The sequence below is a fragment of the Macaca mulatta genome, chromosome 17 (assembly GCF_049350105.2).
Source record: "Macaca mulatta isolate MMU2019108-1 chromosome 17, T2T-MMU8v2.0, whole genome shotgun sequence".
NCBI classification, from domain to species: Eukaryota; Metazoa; Chordata; class Mammalia; order Primates; family Cercopithecidae; genus Macaca; species Macaca mulatta.
This window is the reverse complement of record NC_133422.1, coordinates 592916-616728: the sequence shown is the minus strand read 5'-3', so window position 1 is coordinate 616728 and position 23813 is coordinate 592916. Positions and strand designations below refer to the sequence as shown.

General features: G+C 48.9%; 1 long non-coding RNA gene across 1 annotated transcript; it reads right to left on the bottom strand.

Annotated features, from left to right (window-relative positions):
- Window positions 1-528: 528 nt before the first annotated feature.
- On the bottom strand, window positions 529-2542 carry LOC144336128 (uncharacterized). The gene is made up of 2 exons (XR_013407623.1): window positions 2415-2542; window positions 529-1019 (listed from the first exon to the last, which is right to left on the bottom strand). It is a non-coding gene; the product is annotated as an uncharacterized LOC144336128 (long non-coding RNA).
- Between the last annotated feature and the right edge of the window lie 21271 nt (window positions 2543-23813).

The window sequence follows — 23813 nt, the reverse complement described above, 5'->3', positions numbered from 1 at the left end:
TTCCTTTAAATGAAAAACATTAGCTCCCTTCATTTTTATTTTTATTTTTTGAAGTGGACTCTCACTCTTGTTGCCTAGGCTGGAGTGCAGTGACGCAATCTCGGCCCACTGCAACTTCCGCCTCCAGGGTTGAAGTGATTCTCCTGCCTCAGCCTCCCCAGTAGTTGGGATTACAGGTACCCACCACCATGCCCCGCTAATTTTTGTATTTTTATTAGAGATGGGGTTTTGCCATAGTGTCCAGGCTGGTCTCAAACTCCTGACCTCAGGTGATCTGCCCACCTCGACCTCCCAAATTGCTGGGATTACAGGCGTGAGCCACTGTGCCTGGCCAGCTCCCTTCTATAATGATTTATACAGTTGTTTTTGCTTTTTGTTTTTTCGAGACGGTGTCTCACTCTGTCGCCCAAGCTGGAGTGCAGTGATGCAAATCTGGGCTGACTGCATCCTTCACCTCCTGGGCTCAGGTGATCTTCCCACCTCAGCTTCCTGAGTTGCTGTGACTAGACACACGTCACCATGCCCAGCTTTATTATTATTATTATTGGTATTTTTAGTAGAGACAGGGTTTTGCCATGTTTTCCAGGCTGGTCTCGAGCTCCTGGGCTCAAGCAATCTCCTGGCCTCAACCTCCGAAACTGCTGGGATTACAGGCGTGAGCACCACATTTGGCCCATTTTTTTTTTCTTCCAGGATTAGGAGTCGACTTTCAGAAAATCCTTCAACCTTGCAAGCTTAATTTTCCATAAAAGTATTCCTCTAGGATAAAAACAAGACACAAAGAAGTACGTGTGGACTGCAGTTAAAAATTTTCAACACAACTTAGCTTAGGAAAGTTGACATTTACAAAGAGCAGGAGGCCCGTTCAGTGCCTTCTAGGCACTGGGAATGGCGGTCTGTGGGCGACCCTAACATGTGCGGCGTCCTGAGACGTGATCGTGGTGTTCACGCTTTTACCGAGGGCTTCCCGGGAGTACCAGAGGCTGTTCTTCTGCAGTCGGCCAGCCAGGCAGCAGCTGCTGGAGAAGGAACAAATAGCAAAAGACAGATGTACACGGTGTTATTGTGGCAGAGAGGTTAAAACCAGGGTCACTTTGTTCTTACAGTTTTAAAAAACTAATAATGAAGTCCTTAAATATGTTTAGGATTTCAAAGTAGTTATGGGTGTGTCTGTGTCTCTAGCTCCCGTTCGGGTGCTTCCTGCGAAGAGAGCTCAGAGACGCCACCTTTCCTTGATGAGGTGACAGGGCCTGGAGAGGTGTGAACCCCGTGGTGGGGGGATGACTGACCTGGGGTGAGTCTGGGTCAGTGTGGGGATCCAACCCCACTCCACATTCCTGTAGGGAATCCACAGTTCTAAGTCTTTATGATAGGGGTAAAATGAACCTGGAAGAGGTGTTATTTTTTAAGAAGTTAAGTGCCATGCTCTTTTTTCCTCATATTTTCCGTGTTTAAGCAGCATTGAAGGATACGGCACTAGTAGCATGTTGTTTTGGAAACAATGTTGTTGGTTATTTTACGTTGAATATGGTACTAAGGTTGCCTGGTAACAGAAGTTTTCCTTAAACAACATAGAACTCTGTTGAATCTGTTGCCCCATTGGCTGAGCCGTCTGAAATCAGTGCAGTAGCAGCTGAAGAGGCCTCTTCCCCTTGGAGGAAGCCGCTGGATTGGCAGGAGGCACCGCTCTTGATTTGAGGGAGTGAGGCGCCTTTGCAGGGACCCCACGTAGCCCCTGCAGCTCTCTCCTGCCCCCTGCTGGTTGGCCAAGCAGCCTCGCGACAGTGTGCTCAGTGTGAATGTTCACTGGGGCAGGCCGAGGCTTTTGTTCCAGAAACACTGACTTCAGAAACGGCCGGCTGTGTGTGTTGAGCATGGCAAGAAAGACTTCCGTGTGTCTTAAACCTCTTGAACAAAGCAAGTTGATGTTTCAAATGCATCTCAAAGGCTAATGACTTTGCTATGGTCAATATTCAGGAGAAAAGAGGTTTTGATGAAACAGAAAGACAGGAGTGGCAAGTGACGTGCTTGTGCCCCGTATGACTAAGCGATGTCCTGGCCGTTCCACACCACGGCCTCTGAGCAGCCAGCCTGCAGATACTGGGTCAATTTAGATATCCCTGATCTCTGCAGAGGTTTGATCAGGTAGCCCAAGAGCAGATAAACACAAACGCTGACTGGAAACCCTGGCACACGGAGACACTGGAAACAGCAAGCTGCTATTAACATCATAGTAAGAGACAGTCGCCTGCTCTCAGGGGTGTCAGTTTCTTTTGCTTCTAGACGTTCATCTGCGTTACAATACAGTTTTGCTCAGTTTATCCCCATTACTCCACTGTCTTCGCTGTTAAAGTCTCAGCCAGCACTTAGCTCTGACACTGCAGGAGTTTCACTGTGCGGCTGACCAGGCCTACCTGGCTTGGCTGTAAAGCAGGTGAGATTTTCCGGAAGGCAGTGACGAGAACCCGAGGCAGGAAAGAGCATTGCTGGTCTACATACGGCAGTGCACCTGCAGCAGAGCATGTACGTGCACGTTCAGGCTACACAGGTGCAGGAGAGAAGAAAACCACCTACAATTAGTCACTTAAAATGCCACACACCCAACCCTTGAGACCCTAGCACATAGAGTAGTAGTGGTCTTGGAGATGGCAGGTGTGCTGAAGTCTGACTTTCTCACTTAGCTTTTCCAGCAGCGTTTTCCTCATCTCTAAGCTGGGGCTAACAACTGCCACGCGTAGATTTGTGCATGGAACCGTGCGTGTAAAGTGGGGTAGCCCCCAGGACCTAGGAAGGACTCGTGGTCAGTGTCGGTGGTCATGCGTGCTGTACGGGTCCCCCAGGAAGATGATTGCTACATATAACTCCCTCCGTTCAATGTCACTGAATGTAAAAGGTGGGACATTGGCTTCTGATGTGTCTGGTTTGCTGCAGGCCACGCTGCACCCCGTGGTTCCTGAGCCCTGAGCTGAAGTACATCCTGCTGCATCGCCTGTGTCGCTTTTGCTGTGTCACTTAGAGCTCCTGCCCTGGGAAACTTCCTCGCGCCTGACGAGCACCACAGTTTGCAGCAAGACCTGTCCAAAGCGTGGACTGCGAGAGCCCCGCTGTGGTCCTGTCCTCTCCATGTTGGGAGCGACTCTGTGGGGTTTGTCGGCCCTTCTCTCAGGTGTCCTGTGTCTCATGGATCAGCCGACGAGCCCCGTCTGGAGGAGCACTGTGCAAAATGCTGCCGGCCACCCAGATCTCCTAGCGCAGAGTGAGGCCACATCTGCAGACTTGACCGCACAGAGTCCCGAGGCATTCGGCAAGAAGGGGAGTGGGATGTGTGTGAGATCCCACTGCGGAAGCCGGCTCTGCTCCGTACTCTGCGTGCGGGGTGCCTGATGTTCAGACCTGCTGTGTCTATCGGGGGCCATGGCGGGGTGGTGGGAGTGGGGGCAGGGAGCAGCGCGGATGGATCCAGGAAAGGACTTAGTTGAATCCCAGCTGCCCACATACCTGTTGCTGGTCTTGGACAAGGTCCCTAGTTTCTCTGGGCTTTCGGTTTGATTGTAAGACTAGGACGCCGCCCTAGTCTGAAGATGTCGGTGTGTGCGGGAATGCCTGGCGCAGTCACCAGGGGTTTTCCTTCAGCCTCCTCCGTTCCCCTCCCTGGGTCAATCAGTATCCATGCGTGCCACAAGTAAATTACAGTCCCTCCGAAAAACCAGTTGACCCGAGTTTTATGGTCAAGCATGGTGAGTGTCCTTGCCAGGAAATGCCACTAGATGTCTTGGGCCTGCTCCTCTACCTCCACAGCAATCCCCGGAACAGGCTGGTTCAGGACGTGGGAGGTGGGAGTCGGTGTTGTACCTAGGACAGGCTGAAGTCAAAGGCTCGTTTGCTCTGTGAGGGGTGATCAGGATGACACATCAAGTGGAGCCCCATGGCTGACCCTGGAGGTGGACGGTCGGGTCGGATTGGCTGCCCTCCAGCACGTGTTTCGAGTGATGCCTTCCCTGGGTTACGCAGCCCTGATCTGTAGCGTACAACTTCCCAGCTCCAGCCAATCTGGTCTTGCCGTCTCCTTCCAAGAAGGTAGGTGCGGCGCAGTTGCCTTTAAGCGGCTCCTTCTGGACACCGCAGGGCAGCAGCAAGCAAGCATGGGCGACTTTTTTTCTTACGTTGACCACAATACGCGGGGCCAGCTTTGCACGATCCCATTCAGCATCACACGTGTGCATCGGCCACTCACCTGTCCATCTGCCACAGACAGGCTTGGACAGGACCATTGAGTGGCCTTTACGGCAAAGAGCCTAAAGGGCTCACAGGAAACCTGGACCCAGCGCAATGGTAACAGCGCAGCTATACCTGTCATTGATCAAGGAGTATTCTGGGCCCGACATGGTGTTAAGTGATCCAGTTCGGTTAGCACTCTTAGAATTAACCCCCTTTTGCCTATCAGGAAATCGAAGACGGAGGGCATTAACGCCAGGGAGCAGGGAGTAAGGGGACACACAGAGGGGCTGAGGGGCTGGGCATTCTGAGCCCACGGATCTGCCCACAGGCCCCGGCTGCACGGGCACCAGGGCTGCTGCTCTGGAGGGGATGAGGAGCTCTGGGGAAAAGATGGAGCCTGACGTGGGTAAGATTTGGATATTTTCAGAAGAGATTTTCAGCCTGGAATGAGGGTGTAAGTGACTGAATCGGAGTGATGAGCCAGATAGCCCGGCTGCGGGAGCTCCCCTGTGGGGTGAGGGAGGAAGGCCTTGGGGGCGTGTGGCTGAGCAGAGGCGCTGGGTCGCCAGGAGCCGCCGCGGGTTTGGAAAGGGGGAGAAACGCAGCGCCCTGCACTGCAAGGGCACCGAGACGTGGTTGTGGTTCTTCCTGACCGTGACAGGCACAAATGGTGTTGATGGTGGAATGCACGGAGTTTGCCTTCAGAGAACTCCTGCTGTCTTTTAAAACCTGGGCCTCTCATTTAAACTTGGTGGCCTCAGGTGAATGGTCAGAAACAGTTTCTGATGAGGTTGCAGAGACTGCATGGCCTCTGATTGTGCACATCCTGTGATTGTGTATAGTCTCTGATTGTGGCCTCTGGCCTCTTTGTGGCCTCTGATTGTGTGGGTCTCTGTGTGTGGTCTCTGATTGTGCGCAGCCTCTGATTGTGCGCGGCCTCTGATTGTGCGCGGCCTCTGATTGTGTGCGGCCTCTGATTGTGGGTTGTGTGAGTTTCCCGGGATTAAGTAGATGAGCCTCGTGCTGGGGCAGGTGTGCCTTGTGTTGGGCATGTGGCTAAAGAAGTTTAACCCATCCCCTCTTTGAGAATGGCAGGGCAGTAACAAAGGTGGTTGATTTATACATGGCCATCCTCGTGAGGTGAGGACCTGAAAGGTTTACTGCTTTCCCGGAAAGCTGCTCTGGGCGTCACCATTACTGATCATGGACAGCAGCTCAGAAGCCCCCTTAAGGTGCAGGGAGGGACCGGCGCTGGTCCTGTCTGTGCCCAGGCTGCTGGTCACCCTGACGGCCAGGCGATGGCTGCCTGTGCACGAAGCTGGGGTTAGAGTGAATTTGGGCAGTGTCGGCTTTGATTTAGGTCAAGACTGATCAGTCTTCCTAAAATACTAGCCATGAAAGCTTTCATAGATTGTAGTTCTTTGGGAGATTTATATGTGGTTTTTAAAGCACAGGGCCCATGGCCAGTGTTGAATTACATTTTGTTCAGTGTAACTGACAGGACACTGGACCTGAGTCTCAGGCCTGCCACAGGGTTCAGGGAGCTTCAGAGAGGGAGATGTTTGTGCTCAAGTTTTCGCAGATGGGATGGGACATGGGCATGGGGCTGGAATGCTCTAACCTTCAATCTTCAGTCATCGGTATCACCTGTGCACACGCATATCGTTTTCAAAGATGGACAAGCTTTTGGGAAATATCTGAAGACTTTTCCAGTTTTGAAAGAAGCCGGGATGACACTGGAAACGTCAGGTGTCTTGGCTGCTGATCAGGTCCATCACCACGCACATGGTCCCTAACCTGGCCCACCTCTGATCATGCACAGCGGGTGACGAGGTCCATAACCTCACACTTCTGTGCACAGCAGGTGACCAGGTCCCTAACCTCAAAATCTTCTGATTGGGTGCAGCTGGTGACCAGGTCTGCAACTTCGCATGGCTCTGATTGTGCAGAGCTGGTGACCAGGTCACTAACCACCCACACCTCTATTCATACCCAGCGGGTGACCGGGTCCATCACCTCACACCTCTGATTGTGCATAGTGGGTGACCAGGTCTGGAACCTTGCACACCTCTGATCGTGCACAACGGGTGACTAGGTCCATGACCTCACGCCTCTCTGCACAGTGGGTGACCAGGTCCATAACCTCACACCTCTGATCGTGCACAGCTGGTGGGCACAGGACCCACTTCAGTGAGGGGCTGACTTCCCAGGTGTGAGGGGGGAATGCTGTGTGGCTCGCTAAGCCCCTCCATGCTTTGGGGCTCCAGGCTGTGGCCGGCAAGTAGGAGGTTGTCCCAGGAGGCTGCTGTGTGTTGGGGATGGGAGGCAGCTGCAGGGTGGAAGTACGATGTTGTCGTAGGGGGCCACTGTGGGGGGGGGGGGGTGGGACGGGAGGCAACTGCAAGTTGGAAGTAGGATGTTGTCCCAGGAGGCTGCTGTGTGTTGGGGAGGGAGGAGGCAACTGCAGGGTAGTGTGGTGGTCCCCGTGCCACTGATTTCAGGTTAAAATAGAATGTGGACCTCTTTTTACCATAGTTTTTAATTACTCCGCTAGTTTGTGTTGCTGTCTCTTGCTATGAAGTCCACAGTCTGATGTCTCTGTGGTCCCATGTTTCCCTTCTGCTTGTGTTACCCGATCCTGTGGGTCAGCTGTGAGGAAACCACTCTCCACTCCTCATCTGGAGTGGTCTCGAGCTGGGTGTGCTGGTCTCCTTGTGGGCTAAAGTGTTCTTCTGTTACTGTTTTCTCTGTTTCTTGACCAAATTTAGCAGACTTGTGTATGATGCAAACACTTTAAAAAATGTCTTTTGCCTTTATGAAAAAAACACTTGCATTGCTTTAAAATGAACCTTTCCTCTGTCTCCATCCTTCCTCATAGATTGCTCTGTGTTAGAAACTCGGTGGTGTGTGTGCTTCATGGCCTCATCCCATCAAGCACTGTAACCTCCGATTGCAAAAGTGACTACATTCAAGGCAAAAAACTTTGCAAATGTTGAAAAGAATGAACAAAAACAATATATTGTTCTCTTGTCATCCTGAAATGGCTACTCTTAATATTTTGATGTAGTTCAAACTACATCAAACTCTCACCTACTCCTGTGCCAATATTCATCCTTCAGCTCTGCCTCCGTTCTTCCTTTCTTTTTTCATGTTATGGGGTCTGCTTTGGAGACGTTATCTACTTTCATTCTTCCAAAGTCAAGCTTCTAGCTTTGGTTGGAACTGCAGACCCATTTACTCATTCAGCAAATACTTTCTAAGCACATGGATAGTCACTGAGAATACCGTGGTTCACCAACATGACTGTGGCCCCTGCTCACACGAACTTGCGGCCTGATGGGGAGGATGGGCACTAATATGACAATCAGTCTAATGGGTTTTTGATGAAGAATTGAGGAAAGCGCACCAAAGAAAGGGAAGCGGGGTTCTCTAAATTTATGCTGTAAAAGAATCTGGCGTATCTTGGGATGAGAGGTAGAAAACCGATGCATTCTGGAAGGTATGATCCCCTTGCAGTCTGGAGAGAAGTAGAGGTTGCTTGTTGAGGGGGGTGGAGTGTAGGGACACCACGGTCTAAACAGAGATGTGGGTGCGTGCAGAATGCCTCTTGCAGCAGGAAACAGGCACGTGCAAGGAAGTAAACACGGGAGAAAGTGGCACAAGACAAGAATGAAGGCAGGCAGGCAGGGGCTGGGAGATGATGGTAGATGCTTTATTCTCTTAACAGCAACAGGATGCTGTTGAAAGCACTTGAGGGAGGTGGGGAAGTGGGTATGACATGTTTTGTGTTTGTAAAATTATCACATTGTCTTACCAAACTATACTCCCTATTTTTTATTTTTAAATTTTACTTTAAGTTCTTAGATACATATGCAGGTGTGTTACATAGGTATACATGTGCCATGGGGGTTTGCTGCACCTGTCAACCCATCATCTAGGTTTTAAGCCCTGCATGCATGAAGTATTTGTCCTAATGCTCTCCCTCCTCTTGCCCCCACCCCCCAACAGGCCCCCGTGTGTGTCGTTCCCCTCCCCGTGTCCATGTGATCTCATTGTTCAACTGCCACTTATGAGTGAGCGCATGTGGTGTTTGGTTTTCTGTTCCTCTTTTAGTTTGCTGAGAATGATGGCTTCCAGCTTCATCCATGTCCCTGTAAAGGACAGGAACCCATTCTTTTTTATGGTTGCATAGTATTCCGTGGTATATACGTGCCACATTTTGTGTATCCAGTGTATCATTGATGGGCATGAGATATCCTCTTAACATGTGATCCAGCAATTGCACTCTTAGGTATTTATCCAAAGGAGTTGAAAACTTGGGTTCACAGAAAAACCTGCACATGGACATTTATAGAAGCTTTAATCATAATTGCTAATTTTATTCCAGCTTTATTCATAATTGCTCAAACTTGGAGGCAACGAAGAAACCAAAATATTCTTCACTAGGTGAGTGGATAAATAACCTGTGATATATCCAAACAATGGAATATTCTTTAGCACTGAAAGGAAGTGAGCTGTCAAGCCATGAAAAGACACGTAGGAACTTTAAACATGCACGGCTACACAAAAGAGGCCCCTCGGAAAAGACTAAATACTGTAAGCTTCCAACTAAAGGACATCCCGAAAAAGGCCAGACTATGGAGTGAAAATGTCCGTGCTTCCCAGGTGTTGGGAAGAGGGAGAGATGATGAGGTGAAACACGGAGAGTTTTAGGATTTTAGTGCTACTGCTCTGTACGATGCTATCATGGTGGATACATGTCATGACATATTTGTTCAAACACATAGAACAAGCACCAAGACGGAGCCCTCATGTAAACTGTGGACTCTGGGTGACAATATGTCAACGTAGGTTCTTCCATTATTACAAATGCTCCTTCTGGGCAGGAGTGTTGTTAGTTGGGGAGGCTGTGCACGTGGGGGAAGGGAAGGCATATAGAAGGTCTCTCTGCACCTTTCCCTCAATTTTTCTGTGAACGTGAAACTGCCTAAAAGATAAAGTGTATTTTTAAAAAATAAAGGAAAAAAAGGAAACAAAAAGTCCTCACAAAAATCAAATGAGAAAATCACACTGGGTGCTTCAGGTCAAAATGGAAGAACAAGGGCTGTATTTACCATCCCACCTGATGACTTTTTTCTCACTGCTTTTCAGCATTTTTTTGGAGTCTAGTCAGTGCAATAAGGCAAGTTAAAATATATAAAATGCACCCTTATTAGAAAATAAGATTTAAAACTATCTGTATCTGTAGGTGACGTGATCACCTGTGTGGAAAATCTCCTGAAATCACAAAAAGCCACTAAAACTAATAATAATAAATTACTTACTAATAAGTGAGTTTGTGTTTAGCTTGTATCTTGCAAACTTTCCATAAGCAGTATTTATCTCTTTATACACTGGCAAAGAAATAATTGGAAATGGAAATTTACAAAGCAATATTATTTATAGCACATCAAAACATGAAATACTTAAGACTAAATCTGACAAAAGATGTGTAAGATCTATGCACTGTAAAGCAGGCAGTGATGCTGAGATAAATTAAAGAACTAAATAAATGAAGTGATATACTGTGTTCATGGATCAGCAGGCTCAATATTGTTAAGATGTCAGTTCCGCCCTTGTGGATCAGAGGTTTAATGCAATTCCAATCAAAATCCCAGCATGATTTTATTTTATTTTATTTTTTTCAGTAGAAATGAACTAGCAGATTCCAAAATGTGTCTGGAAATTTAAAGAACCCAAAAGAGCTAAGACAACTTGGAAAAAAAATGGTGGAGGACTTACCTGAACTATCAAAACTGGGTTAATGAAACCTCCTAGAGGGTCTAGTAATAACCTCACAAACATGTTACCTATACATAGTGGATTTTTGAATAAAGGTTCAAAGACATTAAATTAGAGAAAGGACGATAATGATGATAGAAGGATTAAATACTACAGGCCAAAAAGAGAAGAGCGAGCTCCTGTTAAATATCTTCACATTGTTGGTGTCACTCATGCAATTCAATTCACATTTTGTATATCTAAAAGTTGAACAGACTTCTTCATTCTCTTTCCCCAATTCACTCCACAGAGATGCTGATGTCTTTCAGTGGAACTTGGAAGTTTGCTATTCTTTTTAAAATGACTCTCTTAGATACTGTTTATGCAAGAAGTTGTGGGACTGTAACTTACAAATACTGTTCTAAACCTTGGAATCACACGTTTCCCTTTTTCTCTACTTATCGTTTCTAGTCAGTTTCCCATTTCCTCTTTCTTCATATTTACACTGCATTCCTTTTAGTTCAGGCTCTTGTTACCCCACTTGATCTCTTGATGTGGTCACCTGAATATCCTTCGTGTTCCAGCCTCCTGGAATCCTTCCTTCATGACCCTGAAGAACTGCCCTCCAGACCCGCAGGTGTGACCCGGAATCAAGGATCTCAAAGCCGAGTGGGATCTGAGAGGCTATCTAGACCAATCCTCCATTACAGACGTAAACCTTTTGATGACTTCACTTCAGAGCCCAAAATATTTGCACTGCAGGCAGAATCACCTAAATCACTTAATGTGATGTTCAGTCTTCCCGTGGTATTTTCCTCTCTGCATCTCCCTACTTTCGGTCAGCCATTTCTCACTCATGACACCGAACCCTTCATTCACATCACATTATTGTTCTTCTCCACACACACTTGTTTGTTTTCTGCCTGGGTTTTTTGTTACATTATTCCCTCTACTGGAAATATCATTTTCCAAGATCTGACTACAGAATTTTAATGTATTCCTCAGAATGACTCACATATCACATATTCGACCAAATGGCTGCAGATTCTGTCACTTCCTCTCTTGTCCTATGGCAACCTGGAGAATCTTCTTCTCTTAGCCAATAGGATTTATCATGGTCCTTCTTTATCTTAACAATAGTTTAGCAGGACTGAGAACTGGGAAGTAGATTTTTCTCCCAGGGGTGAGAACTGTCTTAGTTTAGCAGATCTCCCTGGGTCTCCATTCTGGTTGTAGAAAAGCAACCCATAGGGCATGGTGGGGAGGAGAAGAAGGGGAACTAAGCTGTGTTGCATGAAGATGGCCAGTTGTGACCCTTACTCCAGGGTTGGGAGTTGAGGCCCCTAGGAAGGAGAAGCTGTAAGGATGAAGACGAGGCATAAAAAGTGATGCAGACCGGGTGCGGTGACTCACGCCTGTAATCCTAGCACTTTGGGAAGCCAACGTGGATGGATCACGAAGTCAAGAGTTCAAGACCAGTCTGACCAATATTGTGAAACGCTGTCTCTACCAAAAATACAAAAATTAGCTGGGTGTGGTGGCACATACCTGTAGTCCAGCTACTCGGAAGGCTGAGGCAGGAGAATCACTTGAACCCAGGAGATGGAGGTTGCAGTGAGACAAGATCATGACACTGCACTCCAGCCTGAGTGACAGAGAGAGACTTCATCTCAGGGGAAAAAAAAAAAAAAAAGTGATGCATAGTAACAAGACTGCCCGAGGAGAAGAGGCAATCAGCAACCTTCTCCAGGGTGGGATGGCTGAAGACCCTTTAAGAACAAAGGTGTCTACTTTCCTTCTTTAGGATGCTCTATCGTGATTTAATGAACCCTCCCAATCTACTGTATTCAGTATTTGGCATGAGTCAATTTAGGGGAATTCTAGAAAACATAGCTGGCTGTTATCAGGTTAATGTAGATTGGGAGGTCGGGAAAAACCCCAGGAGACACGTAGGAAGGACAATACATGAAAACAGAAGAAACTTGGAGTCAGTTCACCCTTCAAACAAAATCCAGTTTCCAGAAGACATTGTGAGGGCTGCTGGGTCTTCCTCGCCTGCAGATGGGGGATTCCAGATAATTATTATACTTGAATCTCACAGGATGGGGTGATCACCACCTGCTCTCAAATGGGATGAGTTACAATATCTTCTATCGGGAGGCGGTAAATAAGAGGTTAGGTACACGTCTGTAGTCATCACAATTTTGTCAAGATTGCTATTTTTACTTCCATGTCATAGATGGGGAGCCTGATGCTTGTGGAAATGATTTGCTCAGGGTCTCACCATTAGAAGTGGCAGAGGAAAGATTCCAACATGTTTTAAAAGCTGCAAACTGAGCTGACTCCCATCCATGCTGTCATACCGACTTTGAGATTTCAATCCTCCTGAAGGCAGGAAACTTATTCCATTTGCTTTTATACCCTCCATAACACTAGTGAGCAAGTTTTGCTCAAAGTAACATGGAATATTTTGCTGACTCAAGGGGAAAAAGTAAGAGACTTAAATGACACCATCACAAGTCAACCTTCAAGGAACAGAGACATTTAGCATTAGCTGTCTCAGTCAAATCAACATAGACATGCACGTTTATCCTTTACATGGCAGTAAGACAGCAAACACAATTGAAAAAATGAGCCAAGTGTAAAAAATGTGTCACAAAGGGATGGATTTAGACAGGAGAGCAGTGAAGTAGGTTATAAGATGGTCAGCATAATCCATTTTAATGAATTATTAGCTGAAACATGCAAAGCATTTAGGATTTCTGGGAGAAGTGTACAAACACACCAAATGTTTGTCCGACATTTTCTTCACTGCTGCTGTCTTTCCACAGGGCTGGAGATGATGTTAACCAACGGCCTTGGGAGGAGAGATTGCAGCTGAGCCCACACCCTCTCAAACTCCTTCAGACTGTTGCTGTTTTTGTAGACTTTACCATTAACAACAAATCCTAAGATTTACTCAATCACTACAGCAGTCGTTGGCCAGAGTTCAAATTTCTGATTCGAAGGAATCTGCACTCTGCCTGCCAGGATTGACTATTAATGGCTTCGTCCATAGAGGAGCTGTGTCTTTGCTCACTATGGAACAGTATTGAGGCTTCGAAAGGGGTATTTTGCTGGTCACCTCCTGGTCATCCTTCTGCTCACCAAGAGCAGATACTGTTCTCAGCCCCTTACATTTACAAGGTCGTTTAATTCTCACATAGCCCTTTCAGATAGATGCGAGTATTACCCCCCTTTTACAGAGGAGGAAACCGAGAGGCAGAGGACATAGGTGAATTGTCCCAGATCACAGAGCTGGCTATGGAGCTGGGACTTGCACCCGGCCAGCCTGGCTCCAGAGTTCACTGCCCTCCTCCTGTACAGCACGTGTGACCTGCAGTAATCACCGCCCAAACAGGCAGGCACTGCGGATAGCCAAGCACACCTCTTCCGACTTCAGCACGGAGGAAGGTTCCTTTTCATTCTGGTGTTCAGCTCAGGACTGTTTTTTATCACAAGGACGCACCAACCCAGAAAGCTCAGTCATGTGCCGTTACCTTCTACGGTCATGGTTTTCTACTTTTTGGCCCCATTTTCCTGAGGACTTGGCCTGCTGGGACGTGAATGATGCGTTACTACTGTAGAGACAGAGGTTCAGGTCTAGTGGCACAAACAGCGAGGGACCCCATGGAAATGCGGGCGTGGCCCCTCCATCCCAACAGCCTGCATGGCTGCTCCATTCTGCTCCCATCACACACATCCCCACACAGCCAAGCCCCTTCTCCTTTCCCCCACTGGATTCATCAAATCAAACCTCGCTGTCCTTGGCAAATGTACCATTAATTTACTTACTGCCCAGTAAAAAAGCACACTTCCAGTTAACATGACACCCCCGCTACGATAGAACAGCCTTAATTCAAACATGACGCAGAGAAACAGAGGGAGGAGGGGTCGAGGGCCATCCTGGAATCGGCAGCTGTTTTCTGGGGAAAGTCTCCGTCCCCCCTGAGCCCGACACTTGTGCCACACTATCCCCATGGTGTCTGAAAGCTCCATGAAGACAGGCTCACTCTGACCCCTTCACACCCACAGCGCCAAGGAGGAGCAGGTGTTCAGGAAAAGTCTCCTGCTAGTGCTGAAGACACGAATAATTCCTCGTGCCCAGAATGCCAGGAGAAAACAAGGCACCATGTGGACACCTTCCAGGTGAATTCTGGAATGACTCTGCCGAATGCCAGTCATCCTTTTTCAGAACAAAACCAATACCGGAAAACATGTGTCACCAGCAGAGAGATGGTCCTTTTGATGGCTTACAAACACACCTATGTTACGCTGAATTTATCTCAAGCCACCCTCTCTGTGCTAATGTAAAAAGTCTCCTTTATTAACCAGTAGCCTTTTTCATCTGGTGCTTTTTAACAAGCAAGACGGTCCTGTAACACTCAGGAATTGTTGAAAACGTCAAATGGAAGCCTAGAAACCTCTTCCGTGCAGCTTCACTGCAAAGTATTTTGACGTGAGCCAAATCGTGCTATTCCTACATCTCCATGGGAAACTCAAGGCTTCATCAAGGAAACGCAGCATCATTTCTGCTAGTTACAGAAATTGGGGGGGGGGGGCATGGGGTTGAGGGAACATTACATAGAAAGCAACCCCGATAATCACCTGCATGAGAGCCACACTGGCCGGCAAGCCCCGGTCGGCTCGGTGTCTGCACAATCACAGACTTGAGACCTGGAGGGCAGACACCTGACACTGCTGACCACCCCAAGGTCATGGCCTCTGCCCCTTCTCTGCTGCCCATCAGTTCCTAGCTTCCGGCAACACCGCCTGCTGCCCCCACTGCCTCATCGACTCTTCGTGAAAAGCAAATGTTGCCAGGATAGCTTATGAGTACATTTGCCAGGAAAGCAGCTCCGATTGACGCTGAAACCCCCTTCTCACACCCCTGGCAGCTCCCTTGCCCCCAATGTGCACATGCTTGCAGCTCTGACCTTGCTCAGTGTCCACACAGGCTCTGTCCCCTGGAGAGCCAAAGGCAGACTCAATGTTGAGTCAGAAATACACAAAGAGGGTGAAGGTTACGAACTGCCTGCCTGCCCCCCAAAACACAGGTTGAAATCCTCACCCTCAATGTGATGCTGTCAGGTGGTCTTTGGGAGGTAATGAGTTCCCGAGGCTGGAGGCCCTTGAATGGGATTTGTGCCTCAGAAAGGGGCCCAGCAAATCCCTCACCCTCCCATTGTGTCAGGGCCAGAGAGAAGGTGTGTGCCAACCAGGAAGGAGCCCACACCAGAATCCACCCGTGCGGCACCCTGATCCTGCCTTCCAGCCTCTAGAACTGTGAGAAACAAATTCCTGTTTTTCATAAGCCACTCAGTCAATGATGTTTCGTTATAGCAGCCTGAGCTGCCTGAGATGACGATGCTCACTGCCCTACAGAAACGGCTACTCCCCTCTCCCAGAAAGAGGGGTTTAATTAAAATCCCTGTCTCTCCTCGCGGCCACCACAGATCTCACTCCCCCACCCCAAAAGCCAGCAGTTGCTAGGATGAAAGGAAACAGAGGATTGTTTTAAACCAGCCCCTCCGTATCGATCTGAAGCCTATAACTTTGCCCACTTCCACGGTGGCCGTGTCACTGCATTGCCCATGTCAGCTGTGTGTCTGCACTGGGTCCCAGGCTGTGCACAGACTCTTCTAGCTGCCCATCCAGCACAGCCGTTTCCCCTTCTGCTTTGGAGGCTGTCCTTCGATATCGAACTCCCACCTTTCTGCAACCCAAGGCCTTCTGATCCAGACATTCGGGGTGAGCTCAGCCATGTACTGGAGTCCTTGACTCAGGTAACCCAGGCCCAAGGCGTTGGCACCAACGATCTACTGGCTGTGGGGTCTGCACAGCCACTAGCTGTCCCAGCCACACCAGGGCCTGGGAGGGGAGGCAGAGGAACCTGTGAAGCTGCCAACAGCCATACGGGGACAGGGGCCCCTGGGATGAGGAGGATGCCATGGAAGGAAATTCAGAGAAAGAAAGAGCCCCAAGGCTGGACGGGTCATGCCCAAAGCCTACACTGCTGAATTTTCCAGGTTTCTGAACTCAATCGCTGACCCACACAGCACATGTTTCCTGAGTGCTGACCCCGCGTGCCATTGGATACGGCAATAAAGTAGGACCCCCACCCACCCCTTCCCCGACACATACACAGGCCTGGGGACCCAGTTGGCACCGTGAGCCAGGGAAGGGGGCCATTTCAGACGGACAGTGGGTGCAGCCTTGCCAAAGCCCAGCAGTCACCTGCACTGCCACAGCCAGGCTGAGTCCAGATCAGCCGCACAGAAACCTGACCCTCTCAAGGGCACGCCTGAGCTCATTAGGGACAGACACCGTCTCCTGCTGATCTCCAACACTTTCTCTGCATGTCTAGTTACAAACGGACGACGCAGTCTCGGAAGCACAGCTGTGACTCTGGAGACAGATCCCAGGTCTCCCCCTGCTCCTCTCCGTGGTGCCATTGATGGGGAGGGGCCGGTATGGCCGCGAGGCCGCATACCCACAGCCACCATGCCACGGAGACACGGGCCTTCGACGGTTACTTCTGCCAAGGAACCCTGCTGCGTCTTGGAGCACACCATGGTGGGCGGGAAGCTCCACCCGGAGAAACAGCGATGCTTCTCCCCAGAGCCAACGGAGGGCACTCCCCGCCCTGCATGCAGCAGATTACTTACATTCTGGAAAACATCTGAGTTAGTGGAGAACAGTAAAATGAAAAGGTCACGCTAGAAAGTTTAGAAGGTTGTGTGGAGTCTCAGGAGGTCTAAAGATTTCTGAACCAAGACTGCTGTGGGCAACGAGCTTACAGGGAAAGTTTCCACACGGGCCTTCAACAAGCAACGCTCAGCAGGGAGGAGCCACGTTCTGGGCAGAACCTCAGAACAAGATCATCGGACACAACAAAGTCACAACAGAGCCAACAGGAACTGAAATACAGCGCTCTCCTAAGATGTGTGCGTCACCTGCAGAAAGTCACCACACATTAAGATGGGGGAAGAAAAGGATAAGGTTAGAAACAAATTTGAAATTATTTCTGCATACATAAAATTTCTACATCCACTGGCTTTCTTTCTGGGAGTAACAACTTTTACATGAGATGCACATCCCCGTTGGAAGGAGTTTGGGTTTTCCGTGGGCAGAGACAAGGGCTCTCCAAGAAATGTGAACCTTTTCTCACTCACTGAGCCGCGTGCCCTGAGGCCGTCCTGGCCTGCCTGAGCACGTCCCTGCTCTGCCTCCAGCCAGCTCCTTCCAGCACTCACCCCGCTTCTCCCAGAGCCTGCACTGGCCCAGGATCTCCTCTTCTGCTGCTGTCAATCTTCCACTTTAGGGTAAATAAGTTGGAAACTAGAAAGTTATAAGACCCCTTAGCTTTTTAAAAATTTGTCTTCTCAGAAAACAAAGAATACTAATTCTACTTCCACGGTTTAATATGTTGACCCCATCTGCATGTTCATGGATATGTGTTTTTATATATATTTTAATCAGTACTTATAAAAGCATGCACTGTTGGCTACGTTCACTTCAATTACATTTGATGTAAGAAGTTATAATATCAGTGAATTCAGGCACTCAAAATTTAAGCCCTCTGACATCTATTAATCAAATGGAAAAATGACAGGTAGATATCACAAAAATCAAGAGAAGTGTTTAATATAAATCCTGGACTTTTAGATATTTCCACAAATGTAATGTATACATTAGTACACGACCTTGAGCATTTTCACAACTCTTTGAACTAAAATTCTGTTCTTAACTTTTATTGGTAGATCGACATCCATATGTGATTATAGGCAGCTCAAATATCAGCTCTTAAAAACAACCAGAAATGCTGTGGGCAAATCCCACCGAGCAGCAAATAACGGAACTGCACCCAACAACCCAGGTACCTCCCCTGAGGCATCTGGAACTTGAGGATTACGAGCAGCCTTTGGTTTCTGAGGCACCCGAGAGTGGGGACTCCAACTCCCCAAGTCTAGGAAGGCCTCAGCGATAAGGAAAACTGATCAAAAAGTCCTCCCTGCCGGCCCCCTGCCATGGGTTCCCCCCTGCCGGCCCTCAGCCACGTGCTTACAGATCTCACTTCCTCTCTGTCCCGCAAAGCCTGACTCCTGATTCCAGCCCTGCTGCTTACTGGGATGCGGCCATGGACGTCAACTGCACCTGCAAGGGGAGAAGCCTGTCAGGATACAGGATCCTGGCCATCCTGGCAGCGCTCAAGCTGATACTGTAACTTGGTAGTCAGTTACTTAATGCAAAGGTTTAACTTTGAAAAATTTAGATGTGTGTATTCTAACGGAAATTCTGAATGTAGAACACAGGCCACACCCTCACACAGATGTTGTCTGGCCAGCACTCTTTTGTTTGTCTTTTCAATAGACATTTTTAAAAGCAGTTTTTGGTTCATAGCAAAATCAAGAGGAAAGTACAGAGAGTCCTCACATATCCTTTCCCAGCACAGGCACAGCCTCCATCCTTCTCCTGCCCTCACCAGACCAGCATGTCTGTACGACCGACAGACCCGCATCAACACGGCACCACCACCCACAGTCCACAGCTCACACGAGGACTCGGCCTGCTGCTGCTCACTCTGTGGGTTTCACAGACGTGGAACGGCATGCATCCCCCATGAAAGCCCCACCTGGAGTTGTTTCCCACCTTCCATATCCCCTATGCTCCTCCCATTCATCTCTCCCTTCCCCAGCCCCTGGCAGCCACTGACTGTTTGACTGTCTCCACAGCTTTGCCTTTTCCAGACTGTGCTGTGGTTGGACTCAGACAGCAGGCAGCCTTTCCAGATTGGAGTCTCACTTAGCAACATGCATTTAAGATCCTTCCTTGTCTTCATGGCTTAGGGGTCCAGTTCTTTTTAGTGCTGAATAATATCCCAGCATCTGACATACCACAGTTTATCCATTCACCTGCTGAAGGGCATCTTGGTTGCTTTCTAGTTTTGGCAATTATAAAGCTGCTGTCAATGTCTGTGTGCACATTTCCGCATGGAAGTAAACTTTTAGCTCCTCCGAGTAAACGTCCAGGACTGTGATTGCTCCTGTGGTCGGAGAGCTTAGTTCCACGGAAAACCGCCACGCTGCCTCCTACAGCAGCTGCCCCACTTCCCCCAGTGATGAGTGAGGGTCATGATGCCCACACACCCACCAGCACGCGGCAGTGTCGGAGTTCAGGTTTTGGCCAGGCCGATGGGTGCACAGTGACGCCTCACCCTATGACATAAGACGCGGGCCATGTTTCCACGTGTAGATTTGCCATCTGTGTATCTTCTTTGTTGGGGTATCTGTCCAGGTCTTTGGTCCATTTTTAATCAGGTTGTTCATTTTCTTGTTGAGTTTGAGAGTTCCTTGCACGGTTTGGATAACAGCCTTTCTCAGATGAGTCTTTTACAGATGCGTTCTCCCCGTCTGTGGCCTCCCCTCTCATGCTCCTGAGACACTATGTTTTATATTTTGAAAAACACTTCAGACAGAAGATGGACCTCCCAGCCCACCACGGTTCTCAGTTTGGCCGTGGTCACCACCCTCCCAGCCCTGGTTCCCACCTTTCCACGATCTGCTGGTCCTACGGGTGTCAACCCATACTAAGTCCCTAACATATCTCCAATGATGGCAACGTGAAAGCAGGCAGTTTGCAGGTAGAAAGGAGCTGATGGAGGCCGGAGCAGAGTGTGAAGGCCAGCGGATTCATCCCTCGGGGACCGGCAGGCCTCTCAGATATCCCCCTGGGTCACCTCCCAAATGAAGTACCTGCTTTGGCCGTGGGCAGGAAGCAGGACCTGGCCCAGATCTCAGCATATTTGACCTGGCACGGCATTTACAGGTGAGCCTCCATAACCGGAAACTCGACTCTCTGGGGAGAATGCATTTTCATTATCAAGGCTTTTAGGCTTTTAATTAAGAAACCAAAGAGCAGTGACTGGAGTGAGGATGCAGGGACTCTGGGTGACCCACACGCTCGTTTCCACCTGGCACGAAGGACCCTGGAGTGAGGGTGCAGTGCCTGCTCTGAGTCACCAGCACACTCATCATTTCTACATAAAGAACCCTGTGAGCCTGTCCCAGGACTTTTTAGCCTAGACCTAAAAATTCACAGCTCAGGAAACCTTCATCATTTTAGGAACCTGAGGGGTGGGCCAGGGGGATCTCACAGAGTGAGGTCCTGTCTATGGGGTCAGCAAAGTGCAGCTGGGGCTTCCCGCAAGCTCTTCAGGGGGGCCGTGCACTGGCCCGAGGCTGGTTCCGCCTCCTATCCTCGGTTCTCATGCCCAGCCGTGAGGGGAGCCCCCCGCTTCAGGAGCGGTCCCTGGCTCCAGGCCCTAACGTCCATGTCCAGGCCCCTGGTAGGGCAGCTTCTACCCCAGGGAGGCTGGGACTGGAGACAGCCTGGAGCTCTAGGCAATCCTGGCAACCACATGCTTCCCGAAGTGGCTGCAGACAAACTCCTGCTTCCAAAACCTGGCACGGGCTGTGTGAGGCCTGGAACGCGGGAGGCGCGATTACCCTCTCATGGTTATCAAGTCAAGTCATAGTCTCTTAGACCTAAGTGTGACTGGAAGTATACACATTATGGAAGTGTATATAAATGTGAATACAGACACGCTTATTTTCCTTTTATATACCTTACATATATGTGTATACGTGCATATGTATAAAACATGGAAGAAAAAAACATACTTAAGATTTCAAATCTCAGTCACAAAGATCTCAGAAGCAAATTATTATTCTTAAATTCTAAACAAAGATGTAACATTTTACATTCTTACAAACAAAACGTTCTCTATTAGCATTTTATTTTAAAAACTAAGAATGCATTGCACTCTCTCAATTTCGATTTTTAACTCAGCTCACAAAGGCCCCTGTAGAAAGGCCTCCGTACCGCGGCAAGGATGGCGGTGGTCACACCTGTGGCCATTTATCCTCTCTACATCTAGCTCCTCTCCCTGAGGCAACAGCACCTCCCAAGTCACAGCCTGGCCTCCCAACTCTCCCCCGTCCCGGGCGTTTTGGCATGTTGCTCTGCTGCACACACCTCAGCAAATACTGCTGATTAGCCAGAATCGCCCAGAAATCTCTTAACCTTGATTCTGGCTGCTTTTGTAATTTGTAATATCTTTACTTCTGGTGTGATTTGAGAAACAACAAATTTTAAAATTAGAGAAGATGTGGTTTTTATTCTCTCCTTTCTACTTGCAACCTTGAAAATTCAAGTAGCAGCAAGGGTTTGTTGAAAGTAACTTCCACCAAATAGAACCTATTACAAAGATACTACAGAGTGTCAAATAACCACATAGATGTAAAATAGAGATGCAGACACAGATATAAAATCCAATGGTTAAACCAAATTGAGAAATGCTTGCCAGTTTGATAGGACTTCTAAAACTTGACATAAATGTTGGCTGAGGGATACAAGATGTTATGAGATGAGTGAGATGCTTGGCCTAGAACCACGGGCTCTCTCCTCTTTACAGCAGAAAATCCATAAGGAAGTCAAATCTGAAAGAACCAGGTACCGTTGAACGGCATACTCAGCCATCCTTCCCCATTCCTGGGCCAGCTGCGGTGAGTGCAGCCAGTCGTTCACCAACATCCATCATCCATCCTCCAGGCCATGGCTACACTTTACTCCCAGGCTCCCTGTCATTATGTAGATTAGGTAAATCAGGGCCACTCTCACCTTAAGCCTCCCCCGCCAGCATGGCAATCACCCATTCCCAACCACGGCAAGGACAGCCGTGTCCCTGGGAACGCAGAGCAGGGGTCGGGAAGAAACCTGGATCTCTGAATACCTCATGGAGCAGTCACCAGCCTGGAACATCCTCCCTGACGGCTTTGCAAGAGAGAAGAACTCCTTGGTTCCTCAAGCTACAATACTGCAGAGTCTCAGGTCACAGCATCCTTACCTACCCTCGTCAGGAACCGTTCATGCTCATCAAGACATGAGAACAAAACTGCAGTGGCACAGTCACACTCGACGCAGACCACCTGCTGCTCACATTCATCGTATTAACACCAAAAGGCCACCTTGGTGGATATCCTGGATGTGGACACTTGGCGGCTTTTTGCTGGAGACGCGCTTTGTGCATTTATCGCACGACCATCTTGGCGTCAGGAGGGGCTGTGCAGATGGCAGCTGTGCACGTCACAGGGAGTCTCACTTGCTGGACTCTCAGCCAGCTCCCACTATCAGTGCCGGCAGAGTCCTCTCCTCCGGGAGCACGTGCTTGGACGCCACAGTGGCCTGTGGATCCACACAACAGCACTGTGTGCCCCAGGAGCTTAGAAAGTACCACTGCATCAAGGCCTCCACAGGTGAGGCCGGGGGCAGAAGCCAACCTCAAGCAGTTACGGTCCTCCGTGGGGCTGGCGTCCAGGCAGGAAGGCGGCTCAGCGGCTCTCCTCTCACTGTGGAACTTCCTAGGTCCCCACATGAACAGAACCTAAATAACACGCAACGAACAACCGGAAAGAGAACACGACCAACAGCTTCTGAGATGAGCAAGCTGGGCTGATCATGAGACACCTGACGGGGACGGTGCCAGAGCCCCTCCCAGTGACCTGTGTGGACAGCGGTGCCAGCATCTCCCTAAAACCAGCCCAAGTCAAGTTAGACTTGAGGCTTTCCAGGAGTGGGTAGATCCATTCAATCCCACAGTCTGAACCTTCCAGGCCGTGTCTCATGGCCCTCATCTCACATATGGGAACCCGGACGCTGCACCATAGACGTGGCCCCAAGCCCTCGTTCCTTCTTCAACACCACACACCAGTACAGTGAACACTTAGGATCTGGGCATTCACATAAAATACTGCTTAACTAAAACTTCTGATTTAGAACATGTTTAATTCCTACTCACAGAGCTCAAAGTGTTCTGTCCTAGGAGGCGGTAGCTGTAACTAAGCATGAGAGAAGAAGGGTTCAGAGTGGTGCCAAGTATTAAATATTCCTCTAAATCTATTCACCAGGTCGCCATGCTATTGTCACCTGCTTCATTTTCTGTCCTCAAAAGACAAAATAGTTACTTTTCAAAATAGACAACCTGTTTTACTGATGCTTAGCTATAAAGTAGCGAGCTACATATCCAAAAGGGAGATGTGGGAAAACAGAAAATGTCCACAAGCGATCGGGGTCGGGGGGCAGTTGCAGCAGCACCTGGCTCTGTTGCGTTGTGAGCCAGCCACGTGGGCTGGACAGCTCACTTAGCCACTGAAATTACATCATCTAAGATTTTGTTTCAGTTACTTTGATAAATTCTCCCTCTTGCTATGAAGAGTAAGGTTTGTTTTTTTTGTTTTTGTTTTTTTTTTTGACTTGGAGTCTCGCTGTGTCATCCAGTCCAGAGTGCAGTATTACAATCATGGCTCATCGCGGCCTTGACCTTCTGGCTCAAGCAATCCTCCCGCCTCAACCTTCCAAGTAGTTGGGACCCAAAGGCGAGTTTGATTTCTTTGCTAACGAATTCCTAATTCACCTCGCAGTGGGCCTGTCAAGGCCATATGCCCGGACATCCACCTTGCCGACCGTCCATGTGGTCTCTAAGGTGGATGCACTCCGGTTGCCTGGGCTCTGCACGCGATACTGAGTCTCCAAGTCTGCCGCTGTATAAGGGACTGACAGCCCCAAGCGTCTCGACGCGCCACCTTGAGCCGGGCTTTATTCCACAGGGCGACTCTGCTTCCCGTGATGAGATGCAGCACGTGAGCACAGATCAAAGGGTATCAGCAACTAACCCATTCCCCTGGTACTAAGCAGAGGACCAAGAGTTTAGTTCCTTACTTATTTGCTACGGGCTT